The sequence below is a fragment of the Grampus griseus genome, assembly GCF_964374135.1.
Source record: "Grampus griseus genome assembly, chromosome: 18".
Lineage (NCBI taxonomy): Eukaryota > Metazoa > Chordata > Mammalia > Artiodactyla > Delphinidae > Grampus > Grampus griseus.
The window spans coordinates 46,480,421-46,499,993 of NC_139012.1; the positions used below are offsets into that span (position 1 = coordinate 46,480,421).

The following is a 19,573-nucleotide window of genomic DNA, read 5'->3' on the forward strand; positions in this document are numbered from 1 at the left end:
ATAAATTAAAAGCACAATGAGCTATCACCTCTGGCCTGTCAGAGTGACTATTACCAAAAAGACAATAGATAACAAGTGTTAGCAGGGATGTGAAGAAAAGGGAACTTTCCTGTACTTTTGTTGGGGATGTATATTCATACAACCACTATGGAAAACAGCATGGAGTTTCCTCAAAAAAATTAAAAATAAAACTACCATAAATCCAGTCATTCCACTCCTGACTAGCCAAAGAAAATGAAAACACTAATTTGAAAAGATATATGCTTCCCTGTGTTCATTGAAGCATTATTTATAATAGCTACAATATGGAAGCAACCTAAGTGCCCCTCAATAGATGAATGGATAAAGAAGATAAGACATATAAATATAAATGGGAATATTACTTATCCATAAAAAATAATGAAATCTGCCATTTGTGACAATATGTCTGAACATAATGTCTATTATGCTTAGTGAAATAAGTCAGAGAAAAACACACATGATTTCATTTATATGTGGAATCTCAAAAAAAAACACAAATGAACAAACATAATAAAATAGAATCATAGAATCAAAGAACAAATATGTTATTGCCCAAGGGGAGGAGGGTGGGTGGATGAGAGAAAAGATGAGTGAGATTAAGAGGTACCAACTTCCAGCTACAAAATAAGTTAATCACTGGTATGAAATGTGGAGTGGGGAATATAAGTCAATAATAATATTATATCTTTGTATGGTGACAGATGGTAACAAGAGTTATCATGGTAATCATTTTATAATGTATATAAATATTGAATCACTGTGTTGTGCACAGGAACTAACATAGTATTGTAGGTCAGTTATACTTTAATAACAAATTCAGAGAAAAGGAGGTCATGTTTGTGGTTACCAGAGTCCAGGGTATAGAGGAGGGGAAATTGGATAAGGTGGTTAAAAGGTACAAACTCTCAGTTATGAGATAAATAAGTACTAGGGATATAATGTACAACATAATTAATATAAAAAATATTTTTTCTTTTATTTTGGATTTATATAAGGTGATGGGTATCCACTAAACTTATTGTGGTAATCATTTCAAGACATATATGTAAGTCAAATCATTTTGATATATACCTTAAATTTATATTGCACTGTATGTGAAGTATATCTCAAGAAAACCGAAGGAAAAAAGAGAGAGAGAAAGCAATTACCAAAAAGAACTTTATGTGTTGAAAAAGATGAGAAAACTTTGTATTATTTGAAAATAATATTACATAGCTGTAGACACCAAAAATATTATTATTTGTGAATTTAATCAAAATTTTTAAAATATTATAATATATTTTGAACTAGTTGAAACTGAAGAGTAATCAGAATCCAGATTCAGCCAGTTGCTAAGACTTAATATAAAACTAAAATAAAATAGTCACTCCACTGTATACTTCTTTGCATTTGAATTGGCAGTCATTCCTAAATTTATTAGTTTCATAATTTCATATTTTTATATAAATGGGACTTTTTCTTTGTTAACTTCTTTTGTGTTCTCATTTTTAGTTAATAATGTTGATCATTTATTTTAGGATATTTTAAAAAATCACAAAATGCATACAAAAGAAAATTGAAATCATCCATGATTCCATTAAGCAAAGAAACATTTATTTTTTAATCATCACAAAAGCACTGCATTTGACAACATGAAAATGAGTATCTACAGATAACTCAAAAAATGAAATAAATTTAAATTCTCCCACAAGCATGTCCCTTAGAGATAACTAGCATTAACACTTTCATAAACTTATTTCCACTTATTTTTCCCTACATATATATTAAATGGCAAGATTCCTGTTATAAATTGAATTTTTCACTTAACTGTATATCATAAACATCTCTCTATGCCAATGGATATTTATCTACACTACCACTTTTAGCTGGATGAAAAGAGTTGCATTTTATTAATACACTATAACTTAACACCTATTTATAGACATTAATGTGTTTCCTCTCAACATTTTAATAAAATAAATAAGGCTATAGTGACTCTTTTTAAGACCCAGGAGACACACTGACTGGGTTTTATAATCTAGGCTCCTGACTTCAAAACTTATTTCAAGGACAAATAATCATTTGTGATCATTGCTTATATTACATTCAATCAAAGTATCTTGTTCAGGACCTTAAGTGTCACTGTTCATACACTGTCCCCCCAGAGAGTTCAACAACTCATCCTGCAACAACAGGAGGAGGACAGAGTTAGCTCTAGTCCAACCACAGACTGCACTCCTAATCTATAGAGTCTAAGCAATGGTAAAATATGGATGTCATGGATTAATGTTCTGTGGCCTGTTTTCACCTGCCCTTGGTCAAAAGTGGGGACTAACAATGAGAACAGGGGTCCCTGACATCTGGGAACTGCTCTGGTACTGTCAAAAAGGCCTTGGTTTTCTCCTGTTGAACATAAACAATTTTACAGAAATCAACATCATAAAAAGGAACATGTGACCATATGACTGTGATGGATCAAGACAAAAACAAGACAAAATTCTATAATATGTCTAAACAAGAACAAAAACCTGAACACAGTCCAAACAACAAAATGACCCAAATACTTCCCTATCCTGACTAATGAGTGACTGCTCTGTCTTTCACCAGTTACAGTTTGGCCTCATTCTAGCTTTCCCTCCTTCTAGATAAGATTTGCATAATCAATCATAGAATTAACACCACTTCCTGAGAGCATCCAATCCAGAACAAAGCCCTGCTCCCTTGAATCCTCCTGAAAATCACCCATATCAGGATAATAAGCCCAAATCCTGTAAATCTTTTTAATACTCTCTCACTGAAATGCCCCTTGGTTCCCCATAATGTGAGCTTTTCCTCCTTACAGTAAGTTATGATCCCAAATTATTCAACCACCGGAGTCACTGGAGAGCATTGACACTTTTAAAACACTTAGAACACTTTCTAGCACATGGTAAGTGCTTAATAAATGTGAGCTGTTATCATTATAAGAGACAGCTTATTGTTAGGTAAAATATATGGATTTAGAAATCAGATCTCATTCTGCACTGTCTTGGCCAAATCCCAGATTACTTTAAACCTCAGTTTCTTCATCTGTAATGTTAGTTACTACAACACTTTCCTGCAGAAAGATGAGTATTATTAGACGAAGTACTCATTTAATGTTAATTTCCTTCCTATGTCTTCCCATTTATTCCACAAAATGTATACCCCATTTCCAAAACAGTAAGTGCATTCTCAATGAAACAATCCACTTCTTCTCAGTTCTCTCACAGATACCTACAATAAGCAGAAACAAAGACATAAACACTTTAAATAAGGAGATTGGTCATGAAGAACCAGTTTTTATTTCCCCCCCCCCCCCATACAAGAACCTGCTGCAAACTCTTAAGCAGAGGGTAAAGGAATGAAAGAGTGTGTCACAGAATGCAAGTTCATGTGTCTGATGCACACTGAGGCCAAACACTACTGAAATGTCAGAGTTTGGGCAGAGAAAAGTTTACTGCAGGGACATACAAGGACATAGGTGGCTCATGACCAAAAAACCCAGAACTCCCTGAAGGGTTTCAGCAAAGCATTTTTAAAGGTCAGGTGAGGGAGGAGGGTTTCAGGGTTTGTGATCAACTTGTGCACAATTCTCTGATTGGTTGATGACGAGGTAACAAGGATTAACATTATCAATCAGTAGGCTCCAGGAGGTCTGGGGGCTGTGTGCTCATGGTCATCAAGTAGTTAACATCTTCCATTTGGTGGGGGGTTTTCCGCATCTGTAAAACAACTCAGGAAATGTACATCAGATACTGTTATCTAGATACTTCAGAGAAGAGCTAAAGCAGAGGATATGGGGGAAGGGCCTGCTCTGGGAAGGCCCCAGAGGGTCCGTTACAAGTGAAGGTGTAACTTTGCGCCTTGACCAAGATAGAAGTGAGCAGAACAAAGTGGAAATATTTCTTAGAGACTGGACAACAATTTATATGCAACCATTCCTATACATATTTAACATATTGATGTCCTAAAAATTCAACTTACATAACCTTTAATAACCATTTACTGTGTAAATAATGCAACACTTGAATATAAATACTCTTTATTAGTGTCCTTTACTAACTAAGGACATTTGGCATGAAACAGATATTCATACAACATTTTTCCTCTTTTTTGAACACAGGTTCACCATAGAGGAAATAAAGGAACAAAAAGAAAGAAAAGCTTTTTTTAAAGGTGTTTTCTTCCCATCAATAATTGAATAAGAGAATAGAGGGAGAAAAAAAAAAAAGACAAGGACAATAGGTCATATTCAAATTAAATACAAAAATAGAAGTGTGCCTACTGAAACTAAAATTCAGTGACTATATTCCATGAGCACTTCAATTTTCTTGCTTCAAATATCTTTAGGTTATCTAAACATATTAAAATGTTTTTAGTTTGTTTTTTTTTTTTTTTTTTTAAGAGACTGACAATCTTCTCCATTAGGAAAAAGAAAACAAACTCAAATTAAAGGGCTAACACAAAAAAGCATTAGAGTGAAGGAAATCATGTCTGATGGAAATCAAGTGTCAGTATAATGTAAAACACCTTATATGTTTAATTTTGACTTTTTTTCCTTTTGGTTACTTAACAGAACACTTCACAGAACTTTTGTAACCAAAATCAGGTTTGGCTGTTCACCACTCATATGCAAACAATTCAAGAGGCAAGTGTCAGTAGAAAGGAAAGGTGCTTTCATCGGAAAGCTAGCAATATGGGGAGATGGTGGACTCAGTGTCCAGAGACCAACTCTGAACTTTCTGCTCAGCCATGACAGTTTTTAAAGGGAAAAATGGGCAAGGGGTGCGTGGGGGTGAAGAATCTCAGTGAATCATCCAGGCAGGAGGTTGCGTTCTGCATCATTCTCCTTGAGTGCAAACTGGCTAACTCTCTCTTCAGATGTTATCTTGTCTTCAGATCTGCCTGCAGGATTGCTAAGGGGGATGTTGGGGGTAGAGAACTAGTCATTTTTTAACTGCTTACTTCTTCATTCTTACTTCTTTTATCTAGGAAAAGAATCAACAGCTTAGACAAGGCATGGTGTGTACTCAGGAGAGCATAAGTCAGGAGTTAGTTTCAACTGCTTAATGATCTCTTTCCTATAATTAACTTTTTTTTAAGGTTAGGGGAAACAGAAATGGGCAAACAGGAAAAGGGGGCAAAAAGCTTGTTTCACTTTAACCTCATAATTTATATTACCTCAACTTCTGATGAAAGTAACCAAATAAAATATGAATTTATGGATTTAATATTTATGGATCTACTAATATTATGAGATAATCAGGAAATAGAAAATAAATGTAACTGAGGAGCAATTTTATTGAAATTTATTGATATGTTTTCACTCATCTGGCATTTTGTAATTTCTGGAAACCTTTTTTGGTCCTTAAATTCTAACATACTTAAATATATATTCCAATTTATATGCATATTCAGTTGTGTATTCTAGCTGTCTCATACAATATATTCACATCAATTTAAAATTCATCCTTTATTTACATAATATTTAAATGTAGATTTTGCAATATCTCTTTTACTTGTTCATAATTGTTAAATTATTATCTCCTTCAAATTGGTTATTGAGTTTACAGTCATTTACTGTTCTTTCTACTGATTTTCAAACACATAATGAATGTTCTATTGGTCTCACCACATGTGGATAGAATTGAACTTTTAAAAAAAGTACTGGTTAAACTTTGGTATTAGTGGTTAGTGATTATTAGTTTGTTACTCTGATTGTAGTTTGGGAGGACTGTTCTCTAAGGAGTATGTAAATGGGAAAAATTATTTAATCTTTAATGTGGGTTAATGAATCTCAGTAGCCAGACCAGCTGTGCAAGAAGTCTACAGTTCTATGTTTTGTATAACAGTATTATTTTGGACTCTGAGAATCCATTCCATCTATCTAATGGGAGGTAAAAATAACTTCAGTTTTTCCTGTTTCTCCTTCCTCCTCCTGGAATTGACCAGGAAAATGATTAGGAACTTAGGGGTGACCCTCAACTTGACTAAACTTTAGATAAGCTTCTTCCTGACACTAAGCCCCTTCACTCCATTTTATTAGAGCAATTACTATAGAAAATTTGTAATTATAAAATTCTTCCTCTACCTCTTTGAGATGCAAATCTTTTTAAAAGCTTTTTGGCAGTTATATAATCCAGGAATGTCTTTCTCAAGGATCTGGGAGCCATCTCTTTTAAATCAGGAATGATAATACACCTATCTTCCAGTCTCTGTGATAGAGTAAGTGTTTAAATTCATTGGGAGCCAGTTAGCAGGCACAGATGTCCTAACTGTAGAGAAAAACATTGCAAACTCAGGAATAACACAATGTGCTCAACACACCCCACTGACCAACTTCCCCACTAATGTCCTCCAGTATTTTTCCACTAGCTCATCCCAGCACTTAAAAACCTTCCCACCTTTAATTCTTATAGACTTTTAGACACCAAAACTTTCCATTCATCCTTGAAATTAACTTGTCCTACACAACTCATTCAGGAGCTCACCTACACACGGCTAAATTATTTTAATATTCTCCTCACTAAAATGTCCTTGGATCAGATCTGCAAGCAACAGAAAACAAATCTGGTCAATTTAGACAAAAGGTGCATTTGTTGAAAGGGTAGTCAAAACATCACCAGAGAGTCCCAAACTGTGGTTGGAGGCTAAAGAGCCAGGAGCTACAGCATAATGTTGCAAGAATTGCTGATATTCTTTCTTCTATTAGACATTGATGCTGTTCCTAGCCCTGCCAATTCCACTGACTCTGATCCTGGCATATTGCTACCTCTGCTTTTTCTGGAAACAGGAAGTAGCTCCTTCTGCTCCTGATGCTGCTGCGGATACTACTGACTGCCACCCATCCTCAGACTGAATCCCATGTGGACTTGACTTCCTCACAATACCCTTGTAAACATGTGCTCATTCCCTAGTGGCAGAGGATCCTGGAACAGTGAGTATTTTTGCATTCTAAAGTGAGAGATGAGCTCTGCCACATAAGCTGGAAAATTCCAAAATTACTGGGAAGTGTTTCACATGCTGGGCCCTAAAATAATGACAAAACCCCACATAAGGGGCTTCCCTGGTGGCACAGTGGTTGACAGTCCACCTGCCGATGCAGGGGACACGGGTTCGTGGCCCAGTCCGAGAAGACTCCACATGCCGTGGAGCGGCTGTGCCCATGAGCCATGGCCGCTGAGCCTGCACGTCTGGAGCCTGTGCTCTGCAACGGGAGAGGCCACAACAGCGAGAGGCCCATGTATCGCAAAAAAAAAAAAAAAAAAAACACATAATATCCCTTTTCTATCTACCTTATGTAAAAATCTAACATTGCTTCTATTATCTTGCCATGAACTTGCTTTCAGAAATCCACTGGTTGCAACAACATGGATGAAACTGGAGAATATTATGCTATGTGAAATAAGCCAGACACAGAAGGACAAATACTACATGATATCACTTACATGAGGAATCTAAAACAGTCAAACTCACAGAAGCAGAGAGTAGAATACTGGATGCCAGAGACAGGAGGAAGAAACAGGGTGTATTAGTCAAAGGATAAAAAGTTTCAGTTATATAAGTCCTAGATATTTATTGTATAGCATTGAGCCTATAATAAACAATAATGTGCTGCATACTTAAAAATTTGCTAAGAGGGTAGATCTTATGTTAAATATTTTTATCACATACAAAAAAGAAATAATACTACTAATAAATAAAGAGAGTGGGAGGAAACTTTTGATGGTGATGGATATGTTTATAGCATAAGTGTGGTTTCACAAGTGTATACTTATCTCCACATTCATCAAGGATTATACAATAAATATGTGCAAATTTTTGTATGTCAACCATACCTCAATAAAGGTATTGAGGTATGGTTAACATACAAAAAATTTCCACTGGTTCTTAGTAACCAAATGAGACTAATATCCTAAACTGGGCATCTATGCTCTTCTATTATTAGGCCACACTGCAACTACCTAACCTCGCTTCTCTTAATACTCAATATAAATCCTGACTTCTATTGTTCCTGGAACATAAATTCCAAGACCAAGCTTTTGTACATGCTATACCCTATGCCTGAAAGTCCCTTTCCTCAATGTCTCTGTAGAAATTAGGGATGGTAAACATTTTTCAACTCCAATGATATCTGTGATAAAATGTAGGGTCTTCCTGAAACACTTTATTGAGAATGATTAATGCTGCTTCCAGGTTCAGTGAGAGCATGACTGATTAATGATGTCTGCCATGTCTGAAGGACAAGTAAGTGACACACTCATACAAGATCTCTGCCCTCCCTGGTCTAAGTATACTCAACTTTCATAACTCTTTTCAAATAACCTCCTCTATTAAGCCTTGATCATCTATTATAGCTCACCATGACCAATCTATTTTAAAATAGATATTCCTTATTTTTTATACCCATTTTGACATTTTTTTATCTCTTTTCACAGTATCATGAACATATATCTGCATATATCTTGTTCCCTAGACAGTAAGCTCCTAAAGGCTGCAACTCTTCTTTTCTTCTTCTGCACATCAGCCCATTGATCTGTACTCTGTCCTCAGCAGATGGTCAAAAAGTTTATTTATTGAAGGAGCTACTACCACTGTGAACTTATCTCATGTTTCATCTTCCTTTTTAAGATTTTGGGCTCTCATATTCTCCACAATGACTCGTATGGTGTTTTATGTTCTTGCTGAACAAGCCTGGCTTCTCAATTTCCTAACATATACCTGGCAATTATGCTGGTAGGTAAATTAGCTCAGTATCCCAAGTGGATTCCCTAAGGTTCCTTGGATCCCAGCAGCAGCTACAAATGCATTGTGCTTCATTCCTTTGACAAGCTCATTATGCTCCATTGTCACCTGTTCTCACACTGTGTGCTTCAGGCTGTTGCAACATCACATCAGCCTCTGCTACCTCAGGCTAGCCCTGCATTCCAATATGACTACTGTACCCCTCCCTCCCCCTGGCCTGAATGAGCAAGAGAGCCCTAATCAACTGCTGCTGTAACCCCCGCCAGTATGGGTGGGGAAGAGACTCCTGAGGGCAGTCTACACGCAGAGGCAGGGCCAAAATGAAAGCTGAACCCCAGGAGCTGTGCGAACAAAGAAGAGAAAGGGAAATTTCTCCACACAGCCTCAGGAGCAGCAGATTAAATCCCCTCAATCAACTTGATAAACCATCTGAAGAATACCTGAATAGACAACGAATGTTCCCAAAACTGAGACGGTTGATTTTGGGAGCAACTGTAGACTTGGGTTTTGCTTTCTGCATCTAATTTGTTTATGGTTTTATGTTTACATTAGTATAGTATTTAGTTCTTATTATCATTGGTAGATTTGTTTATTGGTTTGGTTGCTCTCTTCATATATATGTATTTATTTATCCTTTTTCTCTTTTTGTGAGTGTGTATGTGTATGCTTCTTGGTGTGATTTTGTCTGTATAGGTTTGCTTTTACCATTTGTCCTAGGTAAAAGGACAAATGTTTTTACCATTTGTCCTGTCTGTTCATTTTTCCTTTTTGTATTCTTTTTTTGTTTGTTTTGTTCTCTCTTCATTTTCTTCTGAGCCGTGGGTTTGGCAGGGTCTTGGTGCTCCGGCAGAGTGTTGGGCACCTCCAAGGTGGGAGGGCTGAGTCTAGGATGTTGGACCACCAGAAACCTCCCTGCCCCATGTATCATCAATCAGAAAGAGCTCTCCCAGAGATCTCCATCTCTACACTAAGACACAGCTCCAAATAATGGCCAGAAAGTTCCAGCGCTTGACGTCCCATGCCAATCAACTAGCAAGACAGGAATACAACCACACCCATTAGCAGAGAGGCTGCCTAAAGTCATACTAAGTTCACAGACACTCCAAAACACACCACTGGATGCAGCCCTGCTCACCAGAAGGACAAGTTACACTGCCACCCATGAGAACACAGGCACCAGTCACCTCCACCAGGAAGCCTACACAAGCCACTGAACCAACTTCACACACTGGTGGCAGATACCAAAAATAATGGGAACTACAAACCTGCAGCCTGTGAAAAGGAGACCCCAAACACAGTTAGTTTAACAAAATGAGAAAGCAGAGAAATATGCAGCAGATGAAGGAGCAAGGAAAAAACCCACCAGAAAAAACAAATGAAGAGGACATAAGAAGTCTATCTGAAAAAGAATTCAGAGTAATGATAGTAAAGATGATCAAAATCTCAGAAATAGAATGGAGAAAATACAAAAAACATTTAACAAGGACGTAGAACTAAAGAGCAAACAAACAATGATGAACAACACAATAAATGAAATAAAAAATTCTCTAGAAGGAACAAATAGCAGAATAACTGAGGCTGAAGAATGGATAAGTCACCTGGAAGATAAAATAATGGAAATAACTGCCGCAGAGCAGAATAAAAAAAAAGAATGAAAAGAATTGAGAACAGCTTCAGAGACCTCTGGGACAACATCAAACACACCAACATTTGAATTATAGGGGTCCCAGAAGAAGAAGAAGAAGAAAAAAAAAGTGACTGAGAAAATATTTGAAGAAATTATAGTTGAAAACTTCCCTAACATGGGAAAGGAAATAATCAATCAAGTCCAGGAAGCACAGACAGTCCCATACAGGATAAATCCAAGGAGAAACACGTCAAAACACATATTAATCAAAGTAACAAAAATTAAATTCAAGGTAAAAATATTAAAAGCAGCAAGGGAAAATAACAAATAACAACATACAAGGGAAAATAATAAACAAGGGAAACCCTGTAAGGTTAACAGCTGATCTTTCAGCAGAAACTCTGCAAGCCAGAAGGGAGTGGCAGGACATATTTAAAACGAAAACCTACAACCAAGATTGCACTACCCGGCAAGGATCTCATTCAGATTTGACGGAGAAATTAAAAACCTTACAGACAAGCAAAAATTAACGGAATTCAGCACCACAAAACCAGATTTACAACAAATACTAAAGGAACTTCTCTAGTCAGGAAACACAATAGAAGAAAAAGACCTACAAAAACAAATCCAAAACAATTAAGAAAATGGAAATAGGAACATACATATTGATAATTATCTTAAATGTAAATGGATTAAACACTCCAACCAAAAGACACAAACTGGCTGAATGGATACAAAAACAAGACCCATATATATGCCATCTACAAGAGACCCACTTCAGACCTAGGGACACATACAGACTGAAAGTGAGGGGATGGAAAAAGATATTCCATGAAAATGGAAATCAAAAGAAAGCTGGAGTAGTAATACTCATATCACAAAAAACAGACTTTAAAATAAAGACTCTTGGAGAGAGGGGGCTGCCCGCTGGCAGCCCACCGTCTGTCACGGTGCCGGGGACACTCCCGCTGCCTCCCCTTCATCTCCCCTGGTCCCCGGGAGAGTGGGCAGGGCTGTCTCAGGGCTTCCGTGGGCCCCGCCTCTCCCACTTCAGGAGGAAAACACAGGGGAAGCCCCCAGCACCCGCCACCCCCAGAGTTCTGCGGAGACCCTGGCCGTGCAGGCGCTAAAGACGGGCTCAGGCGGGGCCCCGGTGCGTCGTGCCTGTTGCTGTCCGTGTCCGGAGTGACATCTCACGCCCACCCGCTGGGCGCCCCGAGCCCCCCGTCCCGGGCCGTAGCGGCCCCACCCTGAGGGGTGTAGGCGACGGCCGGCCCAGGATGAGCGAAGCAGCCATCACGGGGCCTTGCCGCAGCCTCTAGCGCCCCAGCCTCAGGGAATGCAGTGGCCCCCAGCCCCTGACGCTTCTCCATGTCTAAGCTGGGCCTCCTCGCTCGCCTGCTCCTTGGCCACGATGCTCCTGAGCCGCGCCGGCCAGGCACCCCTCATGGCGGCCAAGTGGTTCAAGGAGTTCCCCCTTGAACCTGAAGACAGTGTCGGAGCGGACCAAGCCTGGCAGCGGGGGAGGTGGCAAATTGAGCAAGAACTCAGAGGCAGGTGGCACAGGGCCCGCCCTGGGCAAGGGATGAAAGAACTCGGCGGCTGAGCTGGGGAGCAGCCAGGCCGTGGTCGGCCCCCTCAATGATAGCCGGCTATCCCGAGATAGCCTGCAGGGTCTGATTCAGGCTGCCGTGGGCAAGGGCCGCAAGAACTCCTGGGCCACCGAGGAGGAGCCCCACCGGGGCGCGGCCAAGAGCTCAGGCTGCAGCACCTACGTCAACAGGCTCATCAAGGTGGACACTCAGGAGAAGCATGGGAAGAGCAACTACCCCAGCAGCAGTAGTAGCAGCAGCAGTAGCAACAGCAGCTTTTCCTCCACGTCCTCTTCCCCTTCCTCCCTGGGAGGAACTGGACAAGGGCAAGATTATTAAGCAGCAAGACACGGTCATCATTTTAGAAGACTACGCTGACCCTTATGATGCTAAACGGATGAAAGGCCAAAGGGATGCAGAGAGAATAGGGGAGAATGATGGATACATGGAACCCTATGATGCACAGCCAATGATAACAGAAATCAGACGACGAGGTTCCAAAGACCCCCTGGTGAAGGCTCTTCAGCTGCTCAACAGCCCCTGTGAGCCAGGGGAGAACAGCATGAAGCCCCAGCTGCTGGCCAAGAGACGGAACTCCAAGGAGCTGCTGGGGAAACTGCCGCAGCTGTACAACACGCCCTACGAGCCGGCAGCCGAAGGCGGCCAGCGCGGCGAGGGGCCGGAGCGGAAGGCGCGGCTGCCCCAGGACGATGAGAGGCCTGCGGCCAAGTACGAGCAGCCCTGGGAGTGGAAGAAGGAGCAGATCGTGCAGGCGATGTCGGTTCAGTTTGAAGGCTCTGAGCAACCTTCCATCAAGGAGGAGACAGTGAGGCAACACCACTGACAGAAGAGCTGGACCCAGAAGATCTTGAAGCCAACCCTCTCTGACCACAGTGAGGCGGAAAGAGTGGACCCAGCCCTGCTGCTGGAGAAGCAGCCTTGGTATCATGGTGCCATCACCCGAGCTGAGGCTGTCGACTACAACCCTGTAAAGAAGCTGGGCACCTAGTTTGAAACAGCGAGTCAGGGACCAGTAGTTACTCCATTGCACTAAAGACTAGTCAAGGATGTGTCCGCATCATAGTGGCTCAGACCAAAGACAACAAGTATACCCTGAATCAGATGAGTGCTGTCTTTGACAGCATCCCGGAAGTGGTACACTATTATTCCAATGAGAAGCTGCCTTTCAAGGGGGCAGAACATATGACCTTGCTCTACCCTGTGCACAGCAAGCTGCACTAAGGTTCAGCCACCAAAAGCCCCAACAGGGCCTCTCACACCTAGGAGGGCATCAGCACCCAACCAGTATCTCAGGGGACAAGGCTGGACTGCACCATAATATTTTGGAGGAAGAGGGATGCTTCATTTAGGAGTCAAAAAGTCTTCGACCTTGAATCCATTCCATGACACTTGGTTACTGACCTGTCCCTTTTCTCCTTGCTAAGTAGTTCTACAATGAGAAACCATAATTTACCAGTTGCCTCCAGTCCTGGAGTAGGGTGCTCTATTTGGGGCGTGACCCTCAGGAAAGGTAAGTCAGGAGTCCAGAAATATTAAGATTCTCCAAAAATGTGCTAGTTGTTCCGTGGAATACCTGGTCTCCAAACAAACCAACAAAAATGCACTTGGCTTTTACATAAGACAACAAAAAATGATCATGTGGACCCAAAGAGCATGTAATACAGTACCGCTTCTTGGGGAAAAGCATTAACAGTGGAAAATAAGTAAATAGTGGGCACTTTGGAGAAAGCTGTATTTCTCTCTTGAGGGTCCTAGTTCAGCTCTGGAGTCCGTAAAAATTCACAACTGTAGGGTCTGGCAAAAGGATTATTAAGAAAGTTTGTGTTTTCTCAATTTCTGTGGACTTTTTCAGCAAATCAGTAATATAAGCATAAATAAGAAGGAAGATGCATCTGATTTAAGAATCACCAATATAATTAAGCATTGGCAGCATTACCATTATTCTGAATTACAGAATAAAATATGCAATGAAGATTTCATTTCTGATTTTCAAAAGATCTGAAAATTTACAAAGCTCAACAACTGTTTTCTTATTGAATAATTATACAGAACTTCTGATATCTTTTGTTTCACCTTTGTTCATTTTAGTTATTGGAGCCATTTTTAATTTTTATCCCTAAAATTGGATTCACTTTGTATTTTAGAGTAACTTAAAAAATATATATATATAGGGAGTTCCCTGGCGGTCCAGTGGTTAGAACTCCACAGTCTCACTGCCCAGGGCCTGGGGTTAGGGAACTAAGATCCCACAAGTCGCGAAGCAGATATATATATATATATATATATATATATATATATATATATATATATATATATATATATATATATATATATATAAACTCTAGGATATTATTGTGTGAGAGCTGGGTCTCTAAAACCTGCAAAGTTTCTCTCATGCTATACAAAGCAGACCAATTGGCACCGTATAAAAATATTTTAAAAGACTGGCATTTTCTCTATCTACTACTGCTTAAAGATATTAAAATAATATTGATATTACCATTATGATTTATTGTGAACTTGTATCATCAATGTACTTACTGTGAAAAAACACCCGTAGGAATGGCATACTGTGAGAAGGCTACAGTGAGTGGCTCTATAATTACAGCTGAGCAGAGGTTTTTGTATTCTGGGGTTTGTAATTTGGCTCTTGAAACTGGTCCAGATGCAAATGTGCTGACTGTCATCAATGAAAAGTTAACTTTTGTAACTAATGTTAAATACACAAAAGAAATGCTGATTCAGTTAACTTTTAGGAAAACATATCCTTCTAGTTATTAGTTATCATTTTACTATTATGATTTAGAGATTAGTAAATATTCGCTTCTTATTCAGTTAAGATTGTAGCCAAAGAGTCGTGTGAGCTTTGTTTTTAAAACTTTGAAAGGAAATTTTCCTCACTGGATGTCAAAGATTTTATTAATCAAGAATGTTCTGGGGCTTCCCTGGTGGCGCAGTGGTTGGGAGTCCGCCTGCCGATGCAGGGGACGCGGGTTCGTGCTCCGGTCCGGGAGGATCCCACGTGCCGCGAAGCGGCTGGGCCCGCGAGCCATGGCCGCTGAGCCTGCGCGTCCGGAGCCTGTGCTCCGCGATGGGAGAGGCCACAGCGGTGACAGGCCCGCGTACTGCAAAAAAAAAAAAAAAAAAAAAAAAGAATGTTCTGTTTTTTAAGTACTGATAGAATTTTTTAATATATTGGTTTACGTACTATATCTTTAGTATGAGATTTTTAATTTTTAGCATTTGTAGTTCCAATTCCATTAAACAAATATTTATTACCTTCCATATACAAATAATTCATTCTGTTAAACTTATTTTCAGTTCAACATTCTAGAAATGAAACCTTATTTTTTACTTAAACTTATTCTACAAAGGAAATGCAGCAGTTACCCTAATTTTAATAAATGCTGAAAGCTTTGTAAAATTTTTCTTTGTGCACTAAATGATTTTTGGCCCATACACAGCAACTGTGATAAATGCAATAATGAAATAACATTTTGAAAGCAGACCTGATACATTAAGTATTTATTGAGCTTCTATCATAGGCTCAGTATTGTGCTTTCTCTATATTGTTTTTCTGTGACAGTCATGCTGTTTTCTTTATATAATTAAAAGTGGAGGGCTTCCCTGGTGGCGCAGTGGTTGAGAGTCTGCCTGCCGATGCAGGGGACATGGGTTCGTGCCCCGGTCTGGGAGGATCCCACATGCTGTGGAGCGGCTGGGCCCGTGAGCCATGGCCACTGATCCTGTGCGTCTGGAGCCTGTGCTCCGCAACGGGAGAGGCCACAACAGTGAGAGGCCCGCGTACTGCAAAAAAAAAAAAAAGTGGAGATGTGGAGTTTAAAAACATAAAAATTAAAAATAAAAATAAAGACTATTACAAAAGACAAGGATGGACACTACATAATGATCAAGGGATCAATCCAAGAAGAAGATATAACAATTAAATATTTATGCACCCAATATAGGAGCAGCTCAATACATAAGGCAAACACTAACAGCCATAAAGGGGGAAATTGAAAGTAACACAATCATAGTAGGGGACTTTAACACCCCACTTTCACCAATGGACAGATGATCCAAAATGAAAATAAATAAGGAAACACAAGCTGTAAATGATACATTAAACAAGACAGACTTAATTGATATATATAGGACATTCCATCCAAAAACAACAGAATACACTTTCTTCTCAAGTGCTCATTGAACATTCTCCAAGATAGATCATATCTTGGGTCACAAATCAATCCTCAGTAAATTTAAGAAAGTTGAAATAATATTAAGTATCTTTTCTGACCACATTGTTATGAGACTAGATATCAATTACAGGGAAAAAACTGTAAAAAATACAAACACATGGAGGATAAACAATGTGATACTAAATAACCAAGAGATCACTGAAGAAATCAAAGAGGAAATTAAAAAATACCTAGAAACAAATGACAATGAGAAAACGATGACCCCAAACCTATGGGATACAGCAAAAGCAATTCTAAGAGGGAAGTTTATAGTAATACAATCCTACTTCAAGAAACAAGAAACATCTCAAATAAACAACTTAAACTTACACCTAATGCAATCTGAGAAAGAAGAACAAAAAAACCCCCAAAGTTAGTAGAAGGAAAGAAATCATAAAGATTTAATCAGAAATAAATGAAAAAGAAATGAAGGAAACAATAACATAGGCCAATAAAACTAAAAGCTCGTTCTTTGAAAAGATAAACAAAATTGATAAGTCATTAGCCAGACTCATCAACAAAACAAGGAGAAGACTCAAATCAACAGAATTAGAAATGAAAAAGAAGTTACAATGGACACCGCAGAAATACAAAGCATCATAAGGGACTACTATAAGCAAATATATGGCAATAAAATGGGAAACCTAGAAGAAATGGAAAAAAAACGTAGAAAAGTACAACCTTCAAGACTGAACTAGGAAGAAATAGAAAATATGAACAGACCAATTACAAACACTGAAATTGAAACTGTGATTAAAAATCTTCCAACAAACAAAAGCCCAGGACCAGATGGCTTCACAGGTGAATTCTATCAAACATTTAGAGAAGAGCTAACACCTATCCTTCTCAAACTCTTCCAAAATATAGCACGGGGAAGAACACTTCCAAACTCATTCTGCAAGGACACCCTCACCCTGATACAAAAACCAGACAAAGATGTCACAAAAAAAGAAAACCACAGGCCAATATCACTGATGAACATAGATGCAAATATCCTCAATAAAATACTAGCAAACAGAATCCAACAGCACATTAAAAGGGTCATACACCATGATCCAGTGGGGTTTATCCCAGGAATGCAAGGATTCTTCAATGTAATGCAAATCAATCAATGCGAATACAACATATTAGTGACTTGAAGGGTAAAAAACATATGGTAATCTCAATAGATACAGAAAAGGCTTTCAACAAAATTCAACACCCTTTTATGTTAAAAACCCTCCAAAAAGTGGACATACAGGGAATGTACCTCAACATAATAAAGACTATGTATGACAAACCCACAGCCAACATCACTCTCAATGGTGAAAAACTGAAACCATTTTCTCTAAGATCAAGAAGAAGACAAGTTGCCCACACTCACTGCTATAATTCAACATAGTTTTGGAAGTTTTAGCCACAAAATCAGAGAAGAAAAATAAATAAAAGAATCCAAATCAGAAAAGAAGAAGTAAAACTGTCATGTTTGCAGATGACATGATACTATACATAGAGAATCCTAAAACTGCTACCAGAAAACTACTAGAGCTAATCAATGAATTTTGTAAAGTAGCAGGATACAAAATTAATGCACAGAAATCTCTTGCATTCTTATACACTAACGATGAAAAATCTGAAAAAGAAGTTAAGGAAACACTCCCATTTACCACTGCAACAAAAAGAATAAAATACCTAGGAATAAACCTGCCTAGGGAGACAAAAGACCTGTATGCAGAAAACTATAAGACACTGATGAAAGAAATTAAATATGATTCAAACAGATGGAGAGATATACCATGTTCTTGGATTGGAAGAATCAACATTGTGAAAGTGACTATATTACCCAAAGCAACCTACAGATTCAATGCAATCCCAATCAAACAAGCAATGGAATTTTTCACAGAACTAGAACAAAATATTTCACAATTTGGATGGAAACACAAAAGACCCCAAATAGCCAAAACAATCTTGAGAAAGAAAAATGAAGTTGGAGAAATCAGGCTCCCTGACTCCAGACTATACTACAAAACTACAGTAATCAAGACAGTATGGTACTGGCACAAAAACAGAAATATAGATCAATGGAACAGGATAGAAAGCCCAGAGAAAGACCCACACACATATGGTCACTTAATAGATATGACCATTGGAGGCAAGAATATACAATGGAGAAGCAACAGCCTTTTCAATAAGTGGTGCTGGGAAAAAGAATGATATTAGAACACTTCCTAACACCATATACAAAAATAAACTCAAAATGGGTTAAAGACCTAAATGTAAGGCCAGACTCTATCAAACTCTTAGAGGAAAACACAGGCAGAACACTCTATGATATAAATCACAGCAAGATCTTTTTTGAACCACCTCTTAGAGAAATGGAAATAAAAACAAAAATAAACAAATGGGGTCTAATGAAACAAAGTATTTTGTACAGCAAAGGAAATCATAAACAAGATGAAAAGACAACCCTCATAATGGGGAAAAATATTTGTAAATGAAGCAACTGACAAATGATTAATCTCCAAAATATACAAGCAGCACATGCAGCTCAATATCCAAAAAAACAAACAACCCAATTCAAAAATGGGTGGAAGACCTTAATAGACATTTCTCCAAAGAAGATATAAAGATCACCAACAAACACATGAAAGGATGCTCTACATCACTAATCATTATAGAAATGCTAATCAAAACCATAATAAGATATCATCTCACACCAGTCAGAATGGCCATCATCAAAAAATCTACAAACAATAAATGCTGGAGAAGGTGTGGAAAAAAGGGAACCCTCTTGCACTGTTGGTGGGAATGTAAATTGATACAGCCACTATGGAGAACAGTATGGAAGTTCCTTAAAAAACTAAAAATATAACTACCATATTACCCAGGAATCCCATTACTGGGCATATACCCTGAGAAAACCATAATTCAAAAGAGACATGTACCACAATGCTCATTGCAGCACTATTTACAATAGCCAGGACAAGGAAGCAACCTAAGTGTCCATCAACAGATGAATGGATAAAGAAAATGTGGCACATATATACAATGAAATATCACTCAGCCATAAAAAGAAACAAAATTGAGTTATTTGTAGTTAGGTGGATGGACCCTGAGTCTGTCATACAGAGCGAAGTAAGTCAGAAAGAGAAAAACAAGTGCCAGATGCTAACACATATATATGGAATCTGAAAAAAAAAAAAGGTTCTGATGAACGTAAGGGCAGGACAACAATAAAGATTCAGAGGTAGAGAGTGGACTTGAGGATACGGGATGAGGGAAGCATAAGCTGGGATGAAGTTAGAGAGTAGCACTGACATATATACACTACCAAATATAAAATAGATAGC

General features: G+C 38.6%; 1 pseudogene across 1 annotated transcript; it reads left to right on the forward strand.

The window, feature by feature from the left end:
• Positions 1-11,732: 11,732 nt before the first annotated feature.
• Positions 11,733-13,227, forward strand: LOC309836001 (SH2 domain-containing adapter protein E-like; annotated as a pseudogene). Its single transcript has one exon. The product of its transcript is annotated as an SH2 domain-containing adapter protein E-like (transcript).
• Positions 13,228-19,573: the final 6,346 nt, after the last annotated feature.